The following is an 8387-nucleotide window of genomic DNA, read 5'->3' on the forward strand; positions in this document are numbered from 1 at the left end:
TACAGGGAAGCACAGCACCTTGGTAGCTGGTCACTAGTAATTGCTTCAGTGTTAAAGCAGATAATGCAAAGTACTTCAATTTTTTTAAAATATAATAACCACGAGGCTGTAGGTGTGAGCTGAACACAAAGCCGGTGAGTCATTTCAGTTCCTAGTGATTTGTATCATCTCTCTGTTCAATACTGATCCCTAGGCAGGCTGTTGCTTTGCTTCTTGCTAGTGGCGCAACGGACACAGCTCATAACAGAGTTCTTAATGACAGTCGCAACTTTTATCAGGGGAAAATTTTCTTCTTCCGTTTTGAAAAATGAAATTATTTTTCATTTCATTTTTCAAATCAGTTTTGGCCTTGATTCTTTCCAACGTCACTACTCTGGCACGTAGAGTTCAACATAGGCACCACCCGGCTTTCCTCTAAGGCAGCTGTCTGAACAGAAAAAAGGAGCATAGCTACCAGCCACTTTCAGAAAGCAAAAGTGGGCTATTTGCATTTTAGCTTAAGCAAGAGAGAGATCACAACCTTCATCTTTCTCTTGGGGGGCAAGAATAAGAGATACGAGTTAAAAAAGAGAAAACGCAAGCGTATGTTGACACTGTCAGACCCTGGGGAAAGCTGGCAGTGCTCTCTAGAAAGCCAGTTCCCCTTGGTCCCCTTGGTGCCCAGGGGAGAGCAGCCTTTGGTGCCCACCAGCCAAAAAAAGATGCTTCTCTGCTTCTTCACCAGGTGAAAGCAGTGCTCTGGGAGAGGGGGCAGAGCTCAGCAAAAGAGGAGCTTGTTTATCTTAACATGCATTTCAGGCGTGAGCTCACCAGCGTAATGGCATCCACAGGTTTATGTTTCTGTAAAGTTTATAAAAGCTCCCAGTGTGCATTTTTGAACTGATTTCAATTAGCGGGAAGCTCCGGTGAAGTTAGACAATGCCACTTGCAGAAGTCATGTTTTGCAAGAGGTATTTTGCCTATAAAATTTTCAGTTTCCACTTAATATAAATATCTAGCACAGTACAAAGGTTTTTATTCTTTTCAGGACTTAGAGGATAGTCTGTGGGGCATAATGTACTCTAACCTACCAAAACAAACCACTTCACTGGTTCTGAGTAGAGCTTGTAATAGCAGCATTTGTTCAAATACTGGACTAAAAGTAAAGCAGTTAATCTAAGGAGTACTGACAGACAAAAAGCAGTAGCAATAAAAACTAATTGTCTGTTAGCTCCAGGTATATTTTTATTGAGTGTTTCAGTCCTAGCCTAAAAGCATATATTAAGAAAAGGCTCTGCTATCTTCACAGATCAAGCAGCAACCGGAGCAGACTACCGTCTCATTTCTCTCTATACTTTCCTTCCTAGCCCATCCCTCCTTCAGAGCTGACTGCCTCCATTTAGAGGGGTTTTTAATGCCTCTGTGTAGGTCCCACTGAAGCTCTTCTCAGTAGCGTCAACCCACAGCAACAGGGTGATTTCCTTATGTCCCCACTTACATCCAGCAAAGCATTTATTTAAGGAGGACGTCACTGTAGTTCATATGTAGAAGGAGGGGGCAGCTCATCTTCACATGAGTTTGATTTTTTCAGTGACAGAAAACACATTCTTCACAAGGTCAGTAGCATAATCAAGGCCTTCATTAATTATTTGACATGGTTTGTGTATGGCACACGTTAGACATTTGACTGGTAGGCAGAAGACCTGCAGATTTTCTGACCTGTGCTTGTGTCTGATTTTGTTCGATGCAGCCTTTTAGCCTGGGCAGCAAGAAATTAGTTGCCCCTTAAGATAAGATGCCCCAAATCATCTCCCATCAGCAGGGATTTGAGCCCAGGAACTGCAGGTTTATGTCATTGGAGCCCCCTCAGGTTTTCCAATAATTTGTTTATTCATCCAACAGCAACAAAAGCCACAGGCTTCAATGATTTTACGCTCCAACCCCTACCTTGAAATAGCAGGGCTTTGTTTTTCCTCATGTATTTATATTGATTATTAATAATAAATACATTAATTGATATTGCCCTCCAGTAGTGGATGATGACCAGCAAGACTGTGTGCAGGTAAAAAAAAATGTTATTTGCTATTTCAAGTAAGGCTTATGAATCAGCTAACCCTTAGCAGACCAAAGATGGGAAATCTTTTTTTCCTTTAAAAGACTTTGTCATAACCCACATTGATCAGCACAGTTGTGACTGTACTGTATTTAGTTATTTTTATCTAACACCTGGCAGCAACTTGTGCATCACTACTGAAACCATCAATTGAGCTATTAAGAAGGAAGACACATTTAATAACCCCTGCAGTTCTCATCACAGCAGGGCTAAGTCTAACAGTGACGTTCTTAATATCAGCACTGAATTTCAGTGCTTTTCATTATGTTGGCCTTGTTTCATTAGAATTCATCATTCTTCAGTCTACTTACAAAACATATACTTTGTATTTTGCAAATCGTGTTGGCTGTCGTGAGTGGACTGGTGTGGTCAGAAGACCAAGTGACAGTGTTCACAGAACAGAGGGAAAAATCCATTTAACTTTAAAATATAAGCACTTACTGAGGCTAGAGAGGAAATAATGGAGGCAGGCTCTTCTGCCTAGCATGACAGTGGGATCTGAAAGCAGAATAAGATACAGAGGAAAAACAGGGTGAGCAGCTGGAGTGAACTGCCATGTTTGTTAGGCAGGAAATCAATAATCTTCGATGGGCAAATCTTACACAAACCTTTATTCTGGGCCTGCTATGTGTGGAAATTACAGTAAAAGAAACAAAAGCTTGTTACTTGGAAAAATCCAGCCTCAGGTTACTCATGTTTACCAAGCTGAAGGAGCGCCTGGAATCGTTCTTTTGCAGAGGAAAAACAAGTGAGAAGGATTTTGCCGGTGAGAGCTGAATGCACACTCCTGTGGGAACAGAAAACACATGGATTTGATCACACCTCTTTCTCCTGCTTCCAGATATCCGTGCTTGCCTGAAGAATGCCACTCTCCCTGGGATAGCTAAGAAAACTGACGTGGTCATTAACTTTTCCAAAGATAGCACCGGGGAAGCAGCGGCTCAGGCGATGCAGTGGCTCATTATGCGACCCTCTGGATGGAGCAGGAGTCCCTGGGGCCTCTCAGACGAAGGGCATTTTGGGAGATGCAGTCTGGTGGGGCCAGTGGGAAGTGCACCCTGGGGAGCAGCCAGACTGTAGGATGAAGTTTTCCAACCTGCTTGGTCAGATTGCAGCACTGCCAATCCCAGATGTTCACAAATCACAAGCAAAGTCTGAGAAAGGCCTGAGATTGGTTAAAAAGTTAAAACTGAGATTTTAAAAAGAAAATAAATTTAGGGTGTGGTTTACTGCCTTCAGGTTTCTTAGCCTTTAGGGTGCACTTGAGTCATGTTTTTAAGTTTCTCTTTGCTACCACGAGGTCTAGGAAACTTACTTAAAACCATAAGCCAAGATTCTCACCTAATCATTTGACTGTGGGAGCTGAAAAATATAAAATTGTGAGAGGTGCAGCACTGACTGGTGGGGCCAGGCATATGGCAAGTGCTTGGAAAAGGCCTCTTGGAGAGGGAGGGGAGGCAGCCTGGGAAGGGGGTGCAGCGAAGAGGCCTGGGAATTCGGTGGGGAGGAGTGCTGAGAGGCAGGCAGGGGGAGAGGATGGGCTCTCGAGGCAAGTGAAGCCGTCACGATAAAAGTCTAGGGTGATGCAGCAGTGGTATGGACATCAAGCCACTCACTGGGGCCTTTGCCTGTTTGGGCACACCAAGTCCAACTTCCAAAGGAGATGGGAAAATGTTTCCTACAATAACCTTCATGAGTTAACCCCTGCGAGTCCTTGATGCAACAAAACAAACTGTTTACCAGATGAATTTGCTTTTCTGCAGAGGCTGAGATTATTTGGTTGATTTACAGAGAGAATATTGCAGCATAAGAATTGTGACTCGGAGAAGTGGGTGCTTGGCCTGAGCAGGGTGAGCTGAGGATGATGAGTGGCAAATCCAGATTAAAACTAATTTATAAGAAGGTGACCTGTAGCACCCCTAACTTAGCTATTCACTCTAGTAATAGAGTAAAAATCTTTACAGCCTGGAGAAAGCCAAAGAGCGACTGGACTGAAAAGATGAAACAGTTTTAAGCTCGTGAACATTTACATTTTGTAATTTCCATCTTTTAAAATATCAAGTCAAGCCAGGAGTGGATTAAGGTGTTGAGAGCTGTGAAAGGCCTTAACTTTCAATTAGCCTCACTTTAGCTGTGGGATACTTCCGAACTCAATGCAGAAGTGGAGACGAGACTGCCTCGCAGTTCAAACACAGGGCGAAGATGTAGGAAATTGCGGTCCTGTTGCCAGCTCAGCCACTGACGGGGGGATGAGTATACTCGGTGTGAGCAATGTTGCAGATGAATGCAGGGAGCTAAGCATGTGGACCTTAATGACTTCAGTGTCCTTCACTGCGGAACAAAGAGATGGAACAAAACCCCACTCCATGACGTGTTTTCCTCACAGTTTAGCAATCCCTGCCTCCCACCAGAAGGCCCTCGGCTGAATGCAGAAATTGCACTTGCATTTCTGCATGCTCTCTGGATCATTTGCACTACCCAGCGTTAGCCATATAACTTGATGGGCTGTTCTCCAACAGGCAGAGGAAATAAATTCTTGCAGGTGGCGAGCGTGAGCACAAGCTTCTCTCCCCTCCTGCAGTGCAGGTGGTGCATGGGGGCTAGCTGGCCACTTCAGATAGCTGTGTCTGGATGTGCAAATACCCCTTTTTCTCTGTCCAGAAGCATCCTTGGATGACTGTCAGGGTATTCAGGGATGGAGGTTCTGTTCTGTCTTAGACATTGTAAAAAAGAATTACTCTTAGAAAATATAAACCTAAGTAAAAAGGAAGCAAAGCCATGGGGTTTTTTTTGCACAAATACCTACTCCGTTGGATGATGTTTTTATTATGCTTACTGCTGTATTGAACAATCTCCTTACTGCACTGAGAGCTGATTGGGGTTTTGGGTTGGCTAGCTGATACTTACCCATGTCTTCACTCTGCCTACTGAAAAAATTGTGCAGATTAGGCATTTTTGAAAATCCTGTTAGAAGTATTGGTTCAATACATTTTGTTAAGAAACTTGAACTAAAATAGAACCATGAAATCAAAGCCAATCTAGCATTAATATTCCACAAAAGTAAAAGTGGAGTATTACAGACATCAAATCAAAATCAAGTCAACAAATTGACTGCAGCACTGGATCAAAATGAAACCAATTTGCCAACTTGATGAAAACCCACGGCGTTTATGAACTCCAACAATCTATGAAAGCACATGTCTGTTTAGCTAGGAATTTCAAAAAGCACATTTTCTCAGAGCTGGACACAAACGTAGCACTAAGCTGGGTTATGCAATGGTGAAACTGCCATTTCAGAGTCAATTATCTAGCTTCCTTCTTTGGGTCCTGTTCTTCAGCAATGAGTAATTCCTACCCCCAGCCCCATGAGTGCCATCATATGTAGCACAGGCTCGGAAGAGGACACTCCTGATAAGCAGAAGTTGACAGAAGTTATTTACCAGAAATTGAACATGACAATTTCAGGTCTTTCAGGATTAAACAGAAGCCCCAGAAAATACATTAAAGAGCAATTTTATGCAATGTTATATATAACTTCTAAGCCTTGGGAACTTTCCTTCCCACCTCTTCTCTTTTTTTAGAGAAATTTGTGCACATCTGGAAATATAAAGCTACACTTTAAGACTAGGAAACTGAAGAGTATAAAAAGACCTAAGCATCTTCTACCTAACAAAATAGGAATGGAAAAAATAGATGACTAAGACAAATGTGGTGTAACTACCTCTTGAACTCTCTCACTCCTTCACACTTACAGAAGAGAGGTAAGGACTACAGCTGAGGAGTGAAATGGCAGTGGTCACAGCCCTCATTGAGATCAAGGCTTTCCTGGTTCAGGGAAAGACTCATGAAATCTTGATGCTGCTGACTGGTGCCACAATTCCTATTAGCTAGAGATTTTAGAGGATCTGAAATTTCAGTCCTTTTCCAGCAATACAGGCTTCTGTACTGGAGTCAAAGCCTGTTTGGATTTTCAGATGTCCCTCACTCAGATTTGCAGCGCTTTCCTCCAAGGATGAGCCGTGAGTCTGTGGTGGCCTTGCAATTTGGTCCAAGAGGGCTCGAATTCACTCTTACACAGCAAGTATCATTAAAAAAAAGTTGTTTAATTCACAAGCATACCATGTTTTGAATGCCACGGAAATGGATACCTTAATGGGCTCAAACGCATCACACAGGTGGATATGTAAGACTAAATAATGGGAGCACATCTGACTGCTTTTGAGGGAGCTGCCATTATCTTCGGTGAGGCAGAGGTCCCAAGATGACACCATGCCATTATTTTATGGAACATTCAACATTTACAAGATTATTTTTTTTTTAAAGTAGCTGTCTGGGAAAAGTAAACTACAGAACAACTTGGCAACAAGCAGTGTCGACACTGTCTGTCAGCAAAATTGGAGAAATAAAAATGTACTGTGGGTCTCATCACCTCAGCTACTTTTTAGAAGTTCTTGCTTTCTGTTTTGGAAAAGAACTGTATGTCAGACAGCTTCTCAGCAGGAATCTTCATCTTCATATGCTTTATACAACAATATTTATCAATATGAAAGTTACTGTAAAACCTTATCTTTTATCTGCAGTCTACATATAAACTATTTTTTTCAAAACTGTATTTTAATCCCATATTTTCATAGTACCTTTTTTGAATTTGTTTCCATTGTTGATCCTCTTGACTTTTATTGCCAGAGTCACTGCTAGATCTTAAAATGCCAGAGGGACCAACACATGACCTAAAGGGCATTATGGTTCTTGCCTGAAAGCTAGCAATTTGACATCATGTGTGCCCAATTTTGAAATGTAAAATGCTGTTAATATTTTCTATTTGTTTTCCTTTTGTTTGGTATGGTAGACACCATTGCATCAACATTCTGTGGAAAAAAATGTGCAGCTCCAATTCCTGCCCTTCTTATAGATATTATGTTTGCACAGAGTTGTTTCTCCCTTTGAACAAGACTTTACACCACAGACTCATGGCTTCTGTCTGTGTAATGGGGGTAACACTACACATTTATCTCATAAGTTCTACTGCTTTAATATTTGAGATTTAAGGCATTGTGCCTATACCATTTTATTAAGAATAAAATTAATGTTTAGATTTTAAGGTTTTTTTTCAGTGGACATTTATATATTGTTTTTTCAAAACTGTGCAGAACACTGAGAGGAGGAGGACTGGAGAATTGTGTGGAGAATCTGCATCTAAACAAGTGTAGTCGAAGGAGAATAACCTTTGGGTCAGTAATCTTAATTCTGATAAAGTTCCTTCAGCATTAGGGCAGTGTGAGGTTTTCTTTATTGGCTTTAATGCTTTAAGTGAAAACTCAGGATTAATGTCAGCCAGTAAAGGAGAAGCTTGCCCTGAAGAATCTTTAAATTAAGATAAATTTTATCAACATTTTCACTTGGCATATTGAAGCTCTTAAACTGAGTTTACAATTGAATTTAAGTTAGAGTGCACTGGAACGTTAAGAAATCTGAAAAATAAACCCATATCTCCAACTCAGAAATTCCACAATCTGGAATTGTTTTGAGGGGGAAAGGACAAAAATCTGAGATTATTGCAAGTCTAGGACCGCCTCCAACTCCAGAACACCAGTTTTGTATTTTAATAAAACTTGAAAACTACGGAGTTGATCTCTTGCTTTGTAGACATCAGCTGACCGCCCCCCTCCCCCCCCGCTAAACTGTGCCCAGATTGAGTCTGCATGTTACAAACATGATGCTGTTATGTCTCCTACACAAAGTTTTGCATAGGAAATTGCAGTTGTGTATAAAATGTTAGTTCAAAAATAGGTTTCCATAAGGGAACATACCTAAGCATAAATACGGAGGAGCAAGTTAAATTGGAGCTTTCAGGTTAGCATTTTTGGACTGAATTTCCTCTGTGGCAGAGAGAGGCAGCTGAGACGAATGATAAAGAGACTGGGTAAAAGCTCTCCTCCTAGTCTGTGATCCCAGATATCATAAACTAAAAAACTATGATCATATTTGTAAGCCATCAGAGCCTTTCCTTATAACTGCAATTATGTTGCATATTTTAATAAATGCAAAATCACCATAATAGCTGCCTCTAATGAATACAAAGGCCAACTTCAGTGCTTTCTTCCCATTAGAAAATATTTTCAGCCATTTTAATAGCAGAATTGAGCAGATATTTACATCAGTTGAAGGTAATGACAGATTTCCCATTGGCTCCTGTGAGGACTGGGACTGATTTTTGTTACTTTTAAGACTTGTCTTTTTTGATCCTATTCAGCATATGGAATAGCTGGAGATGAGCTTTCTTTTTGATCAGAAA

Source organism: Haliaeetus albicilla, chromosome 13, assembly GCF_947461875.1.
Source record: "Haliaeetus albicilla chromosome 13, bHalAlb1.1, whole genome shotgun sequence".
Lineage (NCBI taxonomy): Eukaryota > Metazoa > Chordata > Aves > Accipitriformes > Accipitridae > Haliaeetus > Haliaeetus albicilla.